General features: G+C 40.7%; 1 long non-coding RNA gene across 1 annotated transcript; it reads left to right on the forward strand.

The window, feature by feature from the left end:
* The first annotated feature begins 5,478 nt into the window (after positions 1 to 5,478).
* Positions 5,479 to 6,545, forward strand: LOC149092039 (uncharacterized). The gene is made up of 3 exons (XR_016197660.1): positions 5,479 to 5,859; positions 5,918 to 6,304; positions 6,376 to 6,545. It is a non-coding gene; the product is annotated as an uncharacterized LOC149092039 (long non-coding RNA).
* Positions 6,546 to 15,482: the final 8,937 nt, after the last annotated feature.

The following is a 15,482-nucleotide window of genomic DNA, read 5'->3' on the forward strand; positions in this document are numbered from 1 at the left end:
ATATTTAATTTCCTGCTGCTGCACGGTAAAACCAAATTTGTGCGCATTTTTTTAACATCGACAATTGGCGATTGCTATTTGCCTTTTATTTCTATTGTTTATGAGAGATTCGCGGCTAATACGAGACTATTTCAATTTCCAAAACAAACGCCAGCCGAACTCGGGCTGCTGCGCTTACATAAACGTGACATTTGCTCACATTGCAGTCGATTCATTATAATGCCAAACGTCGGTTCGTCGTGGATGTTGTTGTTGTTCCTTTTTGTTTTATCTTGCAGTTGCTTTGTGTTGAGTTATTATTATTATTGTTGTATTTCTTTTTTTCTATTATAGATTTTTTTTTTTCATTTCATTTATTGTTGTTAGCGCGCACGTTCACAGCCCACGCGATGTCTCGAGTACATCAACTACATGTGTACACGATTCTGTATGTAGTGAAGTGCTTATGAACATTACACGATAAGATTTTCCCTTTTTCAAATGCAATTGCAATGGGAGCATATACTCCGGAATTCATGCCTCGCTTATCAGTCTAATCAGCCAGCTGTGTCGCTGATAAGAAAGTGCAGCGCTGATGTCATATACACGATATTAAGAAAGCTGGCCCAGTGCAACAGGTTAGCTGCTTAAGCGAAGCTTTCACCTACATCAGTCAAAGCCTGCCAAAGCTCCCCAGCACACAGCGCCATCTATGCGAAATCCTGGCAACTAAACGAAACCGGCTCACGGTGCTTTTATGAAAGCTCGTGTGCCATAAAAAAAAAAACAATAAAGCTCTTTTAAACAGCTGCAGAATACAAAATTAACAGAAATTTCTGATAAATTGCAAATTATTGACGAAAATTGCTTTTAGGTGTAATCCGAGTGGGGCTGACTAAGAGAAAAGATTAAAAGAAACAAAGCAAAATAAATACTTAACGAATTATTTATTTATATTCGCCGCATGCTCAAATCATATTCATTCTGCGTAGTTGCATTTTAAACAACGGTTAATCGAAGAGAAGCAACAACAAGAAATCGACTTGTATATGCGACGTGTATGCAGAGAGTTATGGCGGGTTTGGGTATTAGCCAGTTAACGGTAAACGAGGGCCTTCAGCCGATTGTGACAGCCGCCAGTCGTAGTCGTGGCAGGTATTAAACATCAATGTCAAATGTATATGATGCCCGCGTGCAAATGATTGTGTGTTTATTACTCGCCTCGTACAGGTTTCAGCTGCTGCTGCTTTTTGATGAATATATAAAAATATGCATATGTATATACATATATATATATATCAACCTAGCGGGCAACTCGTCAAAAATAATGCAATCAAATTGCCGCAAAGTGCATTAAAGATGATTGATGCAATGGAAATCGGCGGCAGTTACAGACACATTCAATGAGCTCTGCGAAAGATGATGCATGCGTTGCGTGATTGCAAATTGCCAGGTTCCGACTCTTCTATTTAGTAATACTCATATTTACAGCTAGAGTCGTAGTTACATTTTTATTTATTAACTGTTAAATTAGTGCAATTTGTATATATTAAATTTAGATTAAGCAATCAACTGTTGCAGCGCAATGAAAGACTGGACTCTCATACGCCAGTAAGGAAATTCCCTATAAATAGCAAAACTAATATATCTAATAATCAAATATATCTAATAATATCTCTCGCCCAATACTCCACGCAAATTGTTTTCAAAATATTGTGTTTATCACTAATTTTGGTGTACGACATTTAGTGCTCCATGGCACTATATATATTATCAATAACTAAAAACTAATACTATCTATGTTGCAGATTAGATAAGGTGCCAGAACGCCCATTGGTATTAAGAATATTACTCTAGATGTTCTAGAGGCGTATACATGTTCTATCATACGTATACATAACCCGTCGTTTGATAAACATAATTAATAAACAAAAAATAAAAATTCGAAAATCGATAGCAGACAACAACAAGAAAAGTTTTTACAAACAAAAATCGAGCAATAGTTGTATATTGCATATTGTTGTTGTTGTGAATGTCGACAAGTTGGCTAAGCCAAATATATAGTAGCTATTCGATTGTTTACTGACTGGCTCGGTACTGCTGCTGCCATGAATTGGCCGTGTTCGCTCGTCCAGTTTTTGTGGGCATAAACAAAGGCCAATGCACACACACACACACACAGCAATGTGCTGAAAACGTGCTGATTAATGTTGGGGCCCCGGCAAATGGCATAGGTCAGTTACACTAATTGAAATAGAATGTTACTGGTCAGCCTCTGGGCATCGATGATGTGGGAGGCGCTGCGTAGTCGTAAAAGATGCGCGATAAACTCTTCTCTGAATGGCACTCGCAATGGCCACGACTTTGTGGCCGGCCCAAGAGTAAGAGGCCGTCGTCATTTAGAAAGCACAGACAGACAGACGGACGGATCGGCTTACCTATGTATGAGTAGCTCCTTTCACTTTAGAATGCGAGCGAGCTGAGTGAAAGTGCACCTGGCTAAAACCAAATGGCCGGAGGTAAGCAAACATATATACATACATAAATATATGCTAAAATTAGCGGCGATTTGGCGCTGTGATTTATAGTTGCTGTGTGTGTGTATACGTACGTATGTCTATGATAATTCTTTTATGAAAATAAATCTTGGGTAAAATGACATCAACAAGTGTTCGCTGCATCCGCACGCATCCACTTGAGATGCACTGACAGAAGCTCGCAGTCAATGCATTTCGCTGCAGAAGCTCTGATTCAGCTTTTCATATGTGTGCCCTGGGGTGAAATAGGGAAAGTCAAAGTGCAGCTGACTGAGTCTGACTGAGAACATGTGAAAATCACGTGGTGGCCAAGGAGAGAGCTCTGCTGGGAGCGACAGACGGAAGAGAGCAGAGCAGGACTCTGCCGAGGCGCAGGCGCTGCCAACGTCAAAACAAGCCAAGCTCTCATTAATATTGATATGGCTGGTGTGGGTTTGTTGTTAAATGTTGGCCTGATTAGACAAGCGAGCTGTGACAGCCAGAGACAAACGGGCCAAGCGTTGCAGCATTGATTGACATGATGAAGTAGCAAATGCGGCACTTGAGACCCGAGTGCTGCCCACTCAAGTCAGCGCGAGATAGCAGAACATCAAATGGGCGGAGCACTCGAGTGGCCAAGGAAGAGAAACAGCCGCGAAAAAGAAAAAAAAAATGAAAGAATGAAAGGGACTGCATCGGGCTGGCAGCGAAAGTAAGTCATGTGTGTCAAGCTAGCGTCGCGTCGTCTGGGGAGCGACTAATAAGGCGCCAGAGCAGAGCAAGCCAAGCAGCAGCAGCAGCAGCAGCAGCAACAACAGCAAGCACGCCCACAACGTCTGCCACACCTCTAAGCTAAGGCGCGCCAAGGTTAGACGCTTAACGCCTGGGGGGGGCGCGCGCTCATATTGATCAAAGGTGGGAGGTCATTTTGTCAGCAAACTTGTGCAATCAGCTGTTGCTAATGAAAAGCGTCGTCAGGACTGCAGATGGGGCAGGTGGGAGCATGGAGGGTGGGGGTGGTAGTCCCTGTTCTACGTCGTCGAATATCTACATTTATTGATTTTCTAGCTGTGGCGCAATGTTTATGTGTGTGTTTGTGTGTGTGCGTGGGCGGTGGGAATTAATTTCCTGAAATCAACAAGGGGCAGCACACCGACGGCTACAAAATAAGTAGTTAATTAGCTAATTAGTGATTAAACTTACCACTCGATATGGATTTCAGCAGTGATTATAATGTGCGCCTTGTTGCTTGATTTCTGTTTTATTTGTTTCACTTTAGCGCCGTGGATATTTCTATATATACTATATATATTTTTCTTATTATACTTATTATTTTTCTTCTCCTTTTTTATTGCAACAATCTCTTATTGTTGTGCATTGATATAACTGTATGTGTGAATTTCCGCTTTCAATTAAATGCAATTAAAAACACATATATAAATACGTATATACATATGCAATTATTATTTATTTATGCACTCGCGTTTGTTTTCTGCGGCGATTTGCATGCGATTATGACTTTACGCTCGCACACGATCTCAGCTAAATGAAGACATTTTGCCAGATGATTAGCTAAACGGCGCGACGACACTGAAAACGGATGTCTATCTGATCTGTCATATATGTATGTAGTATATAAAAAGAGATGGAGCAGGATGGGGGGACGGGGAGAGAATGAGACAATGTTGTTTGAATTTCGCCAGTGACCGGTGCCAGGTCGTAGGTCGGTCATGACAGATAAGACTGTGGAAATTTAAACGAGATTCACGAAATGCCTAGCTGCCTGCGCTGTTATCAGCGAGTGCTCAGAGAGACAATTTGATGTGTATACAAATTGAACAAGTATGCAATCAGCACAACAACAGCAGCTTGTTCAACAGCCGGGCGACACATGTACATACCTAGGCAGAGTACCTACCACTGGATGTACATATGTAGAGGCATTCATTCATTCATTCATGCTCATGCTTAGCACGCTGTCAAACAACGCACGATAAGATACAATGATAAGGAGCTGAAAGCGCCGAAATACCGGCAGACAGGTACCAGAGTTGGCTCGATTCCATATTGTGTGGCTAGATATAAATTGATTTTCTGCCGGGCCTTTTTCCTCATCAACAATTTCACTGCGTCGCATAATTTCACTTTGCGCAAGTACAAACGCAAAAATGTTGTTTTGACAACTCGAACGAACAGCAACAATAACAATAACAACACCAGCAGCAGCAGCAGCAAAAGCCGTGAACTTGAGGTGCACAGAACAGAAATTTGATTTCTCTGTAGAAATTGATGATTCGACTTTGTTTGCCTCGGCGTGTAGCTGATAGAATTTATTTGCATTTGCACAACAATCCCACTGAATAGAGGCAATTAAATTTCATATAGATATTTTGTTTTCTTCTTAAATATAAATGCACTGCACAGAATTAGACGTTGGTATTTGTTTGTTATTTTAGTAAATTTTCCGTAGACACTACAAACAAAATAACCAACTATAAAATACGATGTCAAGAGAGCGCGCGTGGGAGATGTAAGTAGATGAGAGCGACAGAGAGAGAGAGAGAGAGAGTGAGGGCGAGAGCGCGCGCACGAACAGTAAACGAAAAGAGGTAAGGTAAGGCACACAAATAAGCACACGCAAGCAGACCAGACCAGACCAGACCCGACCTGACCAGCACAGCACAGACCCAAGGCAGACAAAAAAACCCACCAGCAGCAGAAAACGAACCGTGCGCGTCTACGTCTCGGACATGACAGCGGCAGCAAGTTCCGATAACGACTGACTGCGACTCGGCAGCGGGTCTCCGAGTTTTGTTTTGCTGGCTTTGCCGTTGCTTTGCTTTACTTTGTGTTTGTATATGTAGCTTGCGTGTGTGTGCTTTGCACTGCTGCCAATTCAGCTTTTTTCCCGTCAAATCTGGCTTTTTCCGAAGACAAATTGCGGGAAATATTTAAGAATTGCGGGAAGCGGGAATTCTGGCTTTTTTGAAAATGAATTAGGCTTTTTTCGATTTTTTTTAATACTTCGATTTTTTTTAATACTGAAAACATGTACTTTGTATTAAATATTGTATATATTTTTTGTATATATCGAATGCTAATTGCCTTAGCCTAATATGTATATCGTTCGGATATGTAGCACTAACACACACTTAAGCTAAGTCTTGCACAAACCTCTGCGCGCACCATGGTTAACATGGCGGTTGCCACTTGTAAGAAAAGAGCATGTAGAATCCGATATGTACAAAGGGTATGATTTTGAAAAGAAAATCAAGTCTTTAAATATCGATGCAGGCCTCGAACAAGAAATTCGTGCTCGCTGCTCTTCTTTTGTTATTGAACTTATCAAGCAGCTAAAGCAGAGGTAACCAATTTTTCAGATTCTTCTACCGACCGTTAAATAATTTTGATTTTATCTGCAGTCTCCCCGACAATTTTAAAATCTTAAAAAACATTGACGTTTTTTCCGTTGATAAAATTGTGTCAACTAAAAAAAAAGTAATTACAGAATTGTTGGAACACCTCCAAGTAGACAGAATAGCCGACATTGAGCGGCAGTACTATGATATTAATCTAGTTAAGTGGGAAAACGTTAATGACAGCTCCGAATTTTGGAATGAAGTCTCCAATTACAAGGATTCTGGCGGCAACCGCCGATTCCTTGACTTGGCAGCTGTTGCCCTGCAAATGTTTTCATTACCATGGTCCAACGCGGAGGTGGAACGCGTATTTAGCCAGCTTAACTTGGTAAAGTCCAAGTTAAGGAACTCAATGAGCCTAAGCACAATAAACAGTATTCTTAGCATAAGGTAATATTTTATTGAGAGTGAAAAGATGATACCGATATACATATTACTTTTTTATTTAATATAACACACAGATATGGTTTGCGAAGACTGGGCAAATGCTGCTATGAATACAAAGTTCCTTCAAATTATCTTCGCATGATAGGTACTAACAGGTCGTACGATTCTGAAACCGATGCTAGTCGCGAAGAATTAGATAGCATGCTAAAAATCTTGTAAATTAAAAAAAAAAAAAAAAAAACAATCAAACTATAATAACCGCTTTTTTTTAGGCTTTTTTGTAAAAATTTTCAGCTTTTTTTTCCGTTTCTTCCATCTAAAAACAGCTTTTTATTCTGGTAAAAAGTTGGCAGCACTGGTGCTTTGTTGTTGGGGCTGCCGCTCAATCAATTGACGAAAGTTTTGCTGGGGCTTAGCTTTTCGTTTACAGCGCGCGCTCTCACGTGTGCTGGCGCTCTCTTAATCTCTCTCTCTCTCCCTCCTTCTCTCTCGCTCGCTCGCTCGGCGAACAGCTGTTTAGCATATACGAAATGTAAACAGACTGCGTAAAAGCTTTTGCGGAATGCTCTCCCACATTTAATTGAAAATAATCGTAATCAACATCAACAAAAACAAAGCCAAGGTAGTCGGAAACGGGTTTCCAATGGAGGGGGCGTAAGATGCAACTGAAATTGCTGTTGCTGTCTCCGCCCCCCGTTCAGTGTGTATTTTGGCTGTCGCATTCCCCAAAACTCGTCAGTTGGCAGCGAATAAATTGTAATTTGCTTTTCGCCAGACCGTGCAGACCCCAAAATTTGTGTCACACACTAACCGACCGAAAATTGGCAGCCGAATTCGGACGTCAAAGAATTTCTCAGCCGGCTGCACACTTCGCTAAGCACACAGAGACTCTGCTACGCTGTGGCCGCGGGCGACGTCAGACACGACCTAGACCCACATTTGCGGCGCGGCTTAAAGCAATTGCTGCCAGTTCTAACGGAAGCTTTAAGTAATTTGTATTCTGCGAGGTGTTTCCAATGTACTTGGTAGACTCGTTGACTCGAAGAGTCGAAGACTCCCTTGGCCAGAGGCGCTATAAATCTTGCGCAATGGCTCATTGGCGTGGGCCCTGGCCTGTGAACACCTCTAAGCCGGCCCCTGGCCAAACAATAGCTCCGCATTCGAATCGGCCATAAAATGTATTTTCAGAGCCGCAAAATTATGGCCGGGTCGCGAACGTTTGTTCTAATAGTCCATTGTTGGTCAGTGTGCTAATGTGATTAGAACCTGACGCTGACGTTGACTTGACCACTTGTTGCTCAACGCTTCAATGCTGTTAGCCTTGCCAAAAGAAGCCACCGGCCAGTGCTCGTAAATTTCTGGCGTTTCTTCGCGTTTCCGCTTTTTACCTGGCCGATAAAGCTTCATACGACATGCTCGTCTCGCTGCTGACAAATGCAAACAAATGGCAAAGGGGGAAAAAAGTGCTGCCCGAACAGCAAATACACTCGCTTTCACTTTTGGTACTACCTGAGTGAAGCAGAAGAAACGCACTTTACCATTATTAATTATTTGTTGTGGGTCATAATTTTATTTCAGGCAAGACTTTAACCTTTTATTCAACAATATAAAGTCTTTTATGAAAAGTGGTAGCAACTTTGCTCCGGCTACTACTGACTGAGTAATACCCGCTTACTGTCTAGTAATGTCTACAATTAACACAATATCAAGATTTTCAGATTAGATACGGTTTATTTAGTCTGACCATTTAATGATACCTTTATAAGGGCCTAAAGTGGTTCGATAATTGTTGGCTTTTAAGGCCATCAGATGCAGCTCTACCCAATTTGACACGCCCTCAATTTTGATTTTAATTTATATGAAGTCATCATAGATAATTAATAACAATATAGTAATGTAGAAACTGACCGAGAGTAGGGTAAGCTTATATTTACTTGATATATTTAGAAATGTATTCAAAATTTAGATAGACTGTTCCATCCACTGCATATTTACTTCCAGATAATTGTAACAATTTTCACTATTAATAAACACAAATGCAACATTCTAAAATACAAAATAATTATTTTCCCATATTACCATGCCTACGTGGGTGTATCCAAAGAGAGATCTCAGCACTTGGAAAAACGAGAGTAAACTCCACTCATACTCCTCAGTGTTGAGCGTTCGCTGCGTAACCCAATCAATTTCATATTCAGGTCATAAATTCAGCTTCGAAACTGATTTGAAATAAAACTCAAAGCAAAGCTAAAGGAAAAATAATTAAATATCAATTTGATTTGATTCAATATGAGCCGCAATTGCCTTGACTATGGCTGTCAGAAGACGGATATATTGGAGAGAGTTGAAATAGATAGATAAACAGAAACATGATATTGCAAAAATACCCAAATATACTCTCCTCACTTCATAAGCGTATAAAAATCTGCATGCTGATTATATTAAACATCCGTAGATCATAAAGCAACAATCAAAATATTTTCTGCTTTTATGTGACTCATGATTTATTTGTTACATATCTTATCAGGCAACTAATTAGCATCACTGGCTAAATATAGAGTATGGCAGTATGACTTGGGCAATGCAAATAAAAACTAGAAAAAGTTGTTATTTGTATTTAGCCTTTGCCGTTTGTCGGGCATGTAGAGCGGGCATCGCATTTGTATCTTTTAGTCAGCTCAGCGCTCGCTCTCAAAATCCAATTAAAGACAATGACAAGAGCTAACGAGCGAGCAGAGCAAACAGCAGTGCCCTAAAAACAGTCCAAAGCCCGGGCAGCTACTCGTAGTATCAGTCGTTGTGCCGATTAGGTTTCAGTGCTCTCAATTTGAGTCAGCTGCTATTTTGGAGGCAGCGCCAACTGTGACAATTATAAATAAGCCGCAGGCTATCTCGCGCATGTGGGTGGCTCACAGCCCGAGGCGTTTTATCTTGCGTCAGTTTGCCCAGTTTGGGAGCGCTTAGCTCATGCTCAGTAGGTGTCGCCTTACGCACTGCACACTATCTGCACAATCAGGGCTAATTTATGGTCTTGCTAGGTTTTCGGTAAATGCCGTCATAAAGTCCAAGGAAGGTGGGCTACGTGGCACACAGTCGCAGCTATACAGGTTATTGGCATTACAGCTAACTGTTTTCACTGCAACTGCAACAAGTGATGCACCATGTCGCTGGACTGGGATAAAAGTGGCAGGCGAGAACCAGTTCTCACTCTCTCTCTCTCTCTCTCTCTCTCTCTCTCTCTCTCTCTCTCTCTCTCTCCCTCTGATTCTGCCAATTGCCCAAGTCGCATAAGTGGAACGCGAGTGCTTTCCATTGCAGAATCCAAAAAAAATTGTCAAAAACCTTAACGACAGCTGGACATGAATGTCAGAGTTGAGACAGAGAGCAGAGCAGAGCCCGAGCAGAGCCCCAGCAGAGCCCAAGCAGACGCCCAGGCAGCCGCCCAGCAACTTTATATGAATGCATTTTGCTTTTGGGCTGTGGCGTCATAGCTGCAGCTATGATAGTTGCGGTTGCCTGTGCAACAAGACTACAAAAGTCCATGCTCTATAAAGAGAGGGTATACACGGCTATGCTAACAGATTTTGTACTTTGCTTTAATTATTTTGTTTTCATTTTATTCATTTATAAATAAATTGATAGAGAATTGAAAATGATATGGGATAAGGGAAATGGAATATGAGATAAAGAAATGGGATATGGGATATGAGATATGGGATATGAGATATGAGATATGAGATATGAGATATGAGATATGGGATATGAGATATGATATATGGGATATGAGATATGGAATATGGGATATGAACTATGGGCTATGGGCTATGGGCTATGGGCTATGGGATATGGGATATGGGATATGGGATATGGGATATGGGATATGGAATATGAGATATGGAATATGGAATATGGGATATGGGATATGTGATATGGGATATGGGATATGGGATATGGGATATGGGATAGGGATATGGGGTATGGGTGGTTGGGATTGGGATATGGATATGGAATATGGATTGGATATGGATATGGGATATGGATATGGGTATGGGATTGGGATATGGATATGGAATATAGGATATGGGATATGGATAGTGTAGGGATATGGGGTAGGTTGGGATATGGTGTATGGGATGGGTATGGGATATGGGATATGGGTATGGGATATGGATATGGATATGGGATTGGGAATGGATGGATATGGGATATGGATATTGTGCTATGGGTAGGGGTATGGGTTGGGATATGTGATATGGGATATGGGGATATGGATATGGGATATGGGGTATAGGATATGGGATATGGGATATGGGATATGGGATATGGAATATAGGATATGGGATATGGGATATGTGATATGGGATATGGGGTATGGGGTATGGGATATGGGATATGGGATATGGGATATGGAATATGGGATATGGGATATGGGATATGGTATGGGTATGGATATGGGATATGGAATATGGGATATGGATATGGATATGTGATATGGGATATGGGTATTATGGGATATGATTGGATATGTGGGATATGGGATATGGGATATGTTGGGTATGGGGTATGGATATGGATATGGGATATGGGATGATATATGGATATGGGATATGGGATATGTGCTTGGGTCTGGTTCTCTTGGGGCTATGGGAATGGATATGGATCTCGGATGGTGATATGGGCTATGTGATTGGGATATGGGGTATGGGGTACGGCTCTGGGGATATGGGATATGGGATATGGGATATGGATCTATCTGGATATGGGATTGGCTTGGGATATGTGATTTGTGATATGGGATATGGATATGGGTATGGGGTATGGGATATGGGATATGGGATATGGGATATGGAATATGGAATATGGGATATGGGACTTAATGTGGTTTAGCTGACGACATTTTTAGTTCGTTTCAATATTTTTTACAATTAAAGCTCTGACTTGATTGTCTTTTCTAATATGATAAGTTCAACTACAATAAGTCTATATATATGTATATATGTATGATATTGGTATATAATTAACAATGAATATATGAAAATCAAATTAAAGTTATCACAAGAGAAATAAACTCAATAAATATAGTGCTTTATAGCCTGACACATATTCAATCTCATCTTTGGTCACACTCAGCCTCAACTCGATTGCAGAGCATGTACAAGTCGCCCATGCTCGACTCTCGCTTTTTATATTCAGCTTGCACGCTAACCCACAGACAGCAAACCAAGCCAAGCCAAGCCAAACCAAACCAAACAGCGTCGCGCCGCACCGAGCCGAGCCCAGCTGCTGCAAGTCATCATGTAACACCCAAGAAATATTGCGATGAGGCAAGCAACAGAGCAGAGTTATGCCAGCGCGTCTCTAATAAGTCTCGACACTCACGCTCGCTCAGGCCGTAGAGAATCAGAAATTGACAATGCCGCTGAATCGGCGGAAATTAGGCACTTAAAGAGACGACGATGAGGCGCAGCGCAGCGCACTCTATGAGCTATCATTCAGTCATTTGCATAACACTCCGGGACGCACATTGCTCGAATCTGATGCCCGAGCACGGGCCCAAAACGTGCGCTGGACGCGTCCCATGGAGCTTAGCAATGAGTATCACTTAGCCCCCCTTCTATAACGGTTATGCGTTCCCAACTCTTGTACAACTCGGTCCATCAGCTCGCCTCGCGCAGACGGCAGAGCGGGCGCTGCTCCAAATGATATGCGCAACAGACAATTTCTTCCTTCCACAAACTGGTCTCGCGTGACCCACAAAAAGCGCCGCATGCAAGTCACTCCAAAGACTCCTTCAAAACTGCAGATGCCAGGCGGACAAAAGAGGCCTGACGAAGTCAGAAATGTGACCCATCTGGCAGCCCTACTATGTGAAAGGAGTCCGAGTATATAAAAACAGCTTTGAGTTTGATAACACGATTCTATTTGACAACCCATTTATGGAGCTGTTCTTTTTTGAATTTGGTCAGATATTTTTATATGGATAGCCTCACACTAGAGCAAACCAATTCTTGAACATACACGCAACTAAAAACTCGCCTGACCAGGGAATCTAATTTGGATTGGAATTTCAATATGATTATTGATTTCAGCTTCATATACACAATATGAAAGTCAAAGTTTATTCTCAGGCAAAGTCAATTTTAAGTTGAGTTCAGGAACTGATTTGGCATTGAAAGCCACTCCCTAAAGCCATGTGAGCTGCGCTGGACCACAGCCAAGAGTAGAGGCAAAGACAAAAGAATGATGTCTTATGTATTGGCCTATTTAGGTTATTATATAAGAATTTTGAATTTTAGGGAACATCAAATAATGCTTCCAGAACAAATGACGCAGAAAATTTCCACCTCAAAATCTTTGATGGCGATTCTAACCATCAAACCAACAATCAGATTCAATTTCACTGCATTGAGTAGCAAAACTGAATCTGCTGTTTTCTTTCGAAAGTTTTCGCTACACTTTTGTTTTTCTTCTTTATTTTTTCTTATTTATTTGCCAGTTCAGCTAGTGCTTCAATCAATACCTTTTCAATACCTATTTAGCACACTGAGTTTCACTCATTTATTGTTTCGTCTGACAATAAGTCAATCTATCAAAGTTGGTATTTCAAATGGAGCCTCGGCTGACCCCATGGCCGAAATTTAATCGTCAATAACCAACATAGTTTTCCTGAAAGCCCATGCGATAACTATTAAATCTGTCCTTGAGTCAAGCCATCTTGAATGTATTCAATTTATATATAAACATATATTACACACTAAAATTTCTTTTGCACTTTCACTCTTACGGACACAGAGAAATGTCAATAATTGAAAAAATTAGGTTTCTATGTTGCATGTAGAATGAAATTCTAGATAATAAAGCCATTGTAATAGATTAGAAAAATAAAAAACTTATTTTTTAATCCCCTTTGCAATCTGATAAAGTTCTCTTTTTTGATATTTAATAAAGTTTCTTTGTTTTATTCTGATTTACATTTGTGTAGCTCCATAAAAAACACGAAAGAGACATAGATTCTTTCCCTTTTGTGTTCAAACTGGTTTAGTCAGAGCATCTTAAAGCTTGAGTCTATCGACTCTTACTTTGAATAAATTCTAATGAAAATACGTAATCTATCATAATCAGTCAGCTGAGCTCAGTCTTATATCATTGACTACACTGACTGCAATTGAAAATCTGAATCATTTGGCTGCAAATATGAGCTGTAAGCCGCAAGAACAATGGCAAATGCAACTGAACAAAAGCAGAACTAAATTGGGATATGATTAAGGAGAGTGCAATGAGTACTATGAGTACTATAAGTACTATGAGTATTCAAGGGGTGTATATCATCGATGACTTCATGTCAAAGTGACTGTCAAACTGGTTGTCAATCTGTGTGTAAGTGTTATGCTAATTTAACACGCATGTTGTCACGAACAAGTTCGACATCTAACACAAAGGTTAATGTCCGTGACTTAACTGTTTTTTTGTTGTTTTTTTTTTTTTTTTTTTTGTCTTTTACGTTTCTATTTTTATTTTGGCAACAAAACAAGATCAACAGCAACAGCAACATCACGAAGTTGCCTAGCGGTTAAAATGTTGCAATGAGAACAGCGCTGGCCATAAGACATTAGAATGCTCGAGCTAGGCACGACTAGCTGAATACCCTTTAAACTGGACAAACTCGTTTTTGACACGAAACTAGTTTTCTTTCCATACATACGTAAGGCCCTCCGCTTCTGGAGCGTGTGCAGGGTATCAGCAAGAATACGGCACTTAAGGCCTCTGCAGACAGGCGACACAAAAGCAACAAAAGCAAATTGCAGCAACGGCGGCAGCAAAATGCAAATTGCAATTGGAAACTGCAGAAAAGTGAGAAACGGCCACAGAAACTGGGACAGACAATGCCAAGAGAGAGAGAGAGAGAGAGAGAGAGAGAGGGATAGGCGATATTCGTGAGTTGCCCTGCAGCGCAGCCTCAGCCCCAGCCTCAGCTTCAGCCTGTGGATGGGCGTGCAGCGAGTTGGCAGAGTTGCCGCCCAATTGGTCGTCAAATGCAATTTGGGTTAATTGCCGCAGTGACGCAGTGCAGCGCTGCGCAGCAGCAGCAGCAGATCATATTCAGGGAGTCGCCGTTGCAGTTGCAGTCCGAGTCGAACTTGGACCGAGTGTCCAATTAATGTGCGGAAATCTGCCAAGGCACGTCATAAAACACTGTCACTTTTTTTTGTCGTCATGCTGTCTTGGGCTAGTTGGCTCCCGGTGGAAATGGACAGCTGCAATGCAATTAGCCTGGCTCGGTCTAGCCGGGCGGCATTCTTCTGCGTCAGCCTTGGCCATGAAACACGCACCATAAATGCTTCTGGCTGCCATTTGAAGATTTGAAGAATGCGCTGGCAATTAAAGCCCCATTGTGCATTAGTTAGAAATTGAAATTGTCGTGCGAGACGATGGTCAATGGCACTCGCGGCAGCGCAAGCGACAGTTGCTCCTTTTATATCGCGTTATCGCGTGTGGGCAGCTCCAATCGAACCGGTTGGTGGTACACATACCGTTAGCCTCTAGGCCGGCCTTCGCATCCAAAATGGAGCTGTCTCTCAATTAGCGCCGCGACGACATCGCAGTGCACTGAACTTGTCGCGCATGAAGTCTTCATTGTTTATGCACTGCTAATGCCACACATGATTGGCCGCGGACAGAGTTGTTGGCCCAAAACTAAACTGACGTCAAACGGGCCAAGCGACTTAACCCGCATGCGCCCAGGCCACATTCACAATTGGTCATATTAAAAGAAAAATATTTATTTTTGTTTATTATGTTATTTTGTTCAATTTAAATATATTTTTTTATTCCTTGCATTTTTAATATTAATCCATGAGTTAATTAAAGAAAACAACATTTTAAAATATAAATAAAAATAATTAATAATAATATAATAATATAATAAAAATAATATAGTTAACAAAAAATCCTATAAACTAATATTTAAATAAATAAAATAAAAAATAATTTTTATTTTTTGCATTTGTAATATTAATCCATGAGTTAATTAAAACAAAAATAAAAAATTAAGAAAAATTATTAATATAATTAAATATTTATTGAAATTAAGATAATAATTAAAACAAAAGTAAATTAATTAAAATTAAACTAAATATTATTATTTCTTAATATAATATAATACAAAATAATTATTTAAAAT

The sequence above is a fragment of the Drosophila navojoa genome, chromosome 2, assembly GCF_054131105.1.
Source record: "Drosophila navojoa isolate 15081-1374.11 chromosome 2, UAZ_NAV_1.0, whole genome shotgun sequence".
NCBI lineage: Eukaryota > Metazoa > Arthropoda > Insecta > Diptera > Drosophilidae > Drosophila > Drosophila navojoa.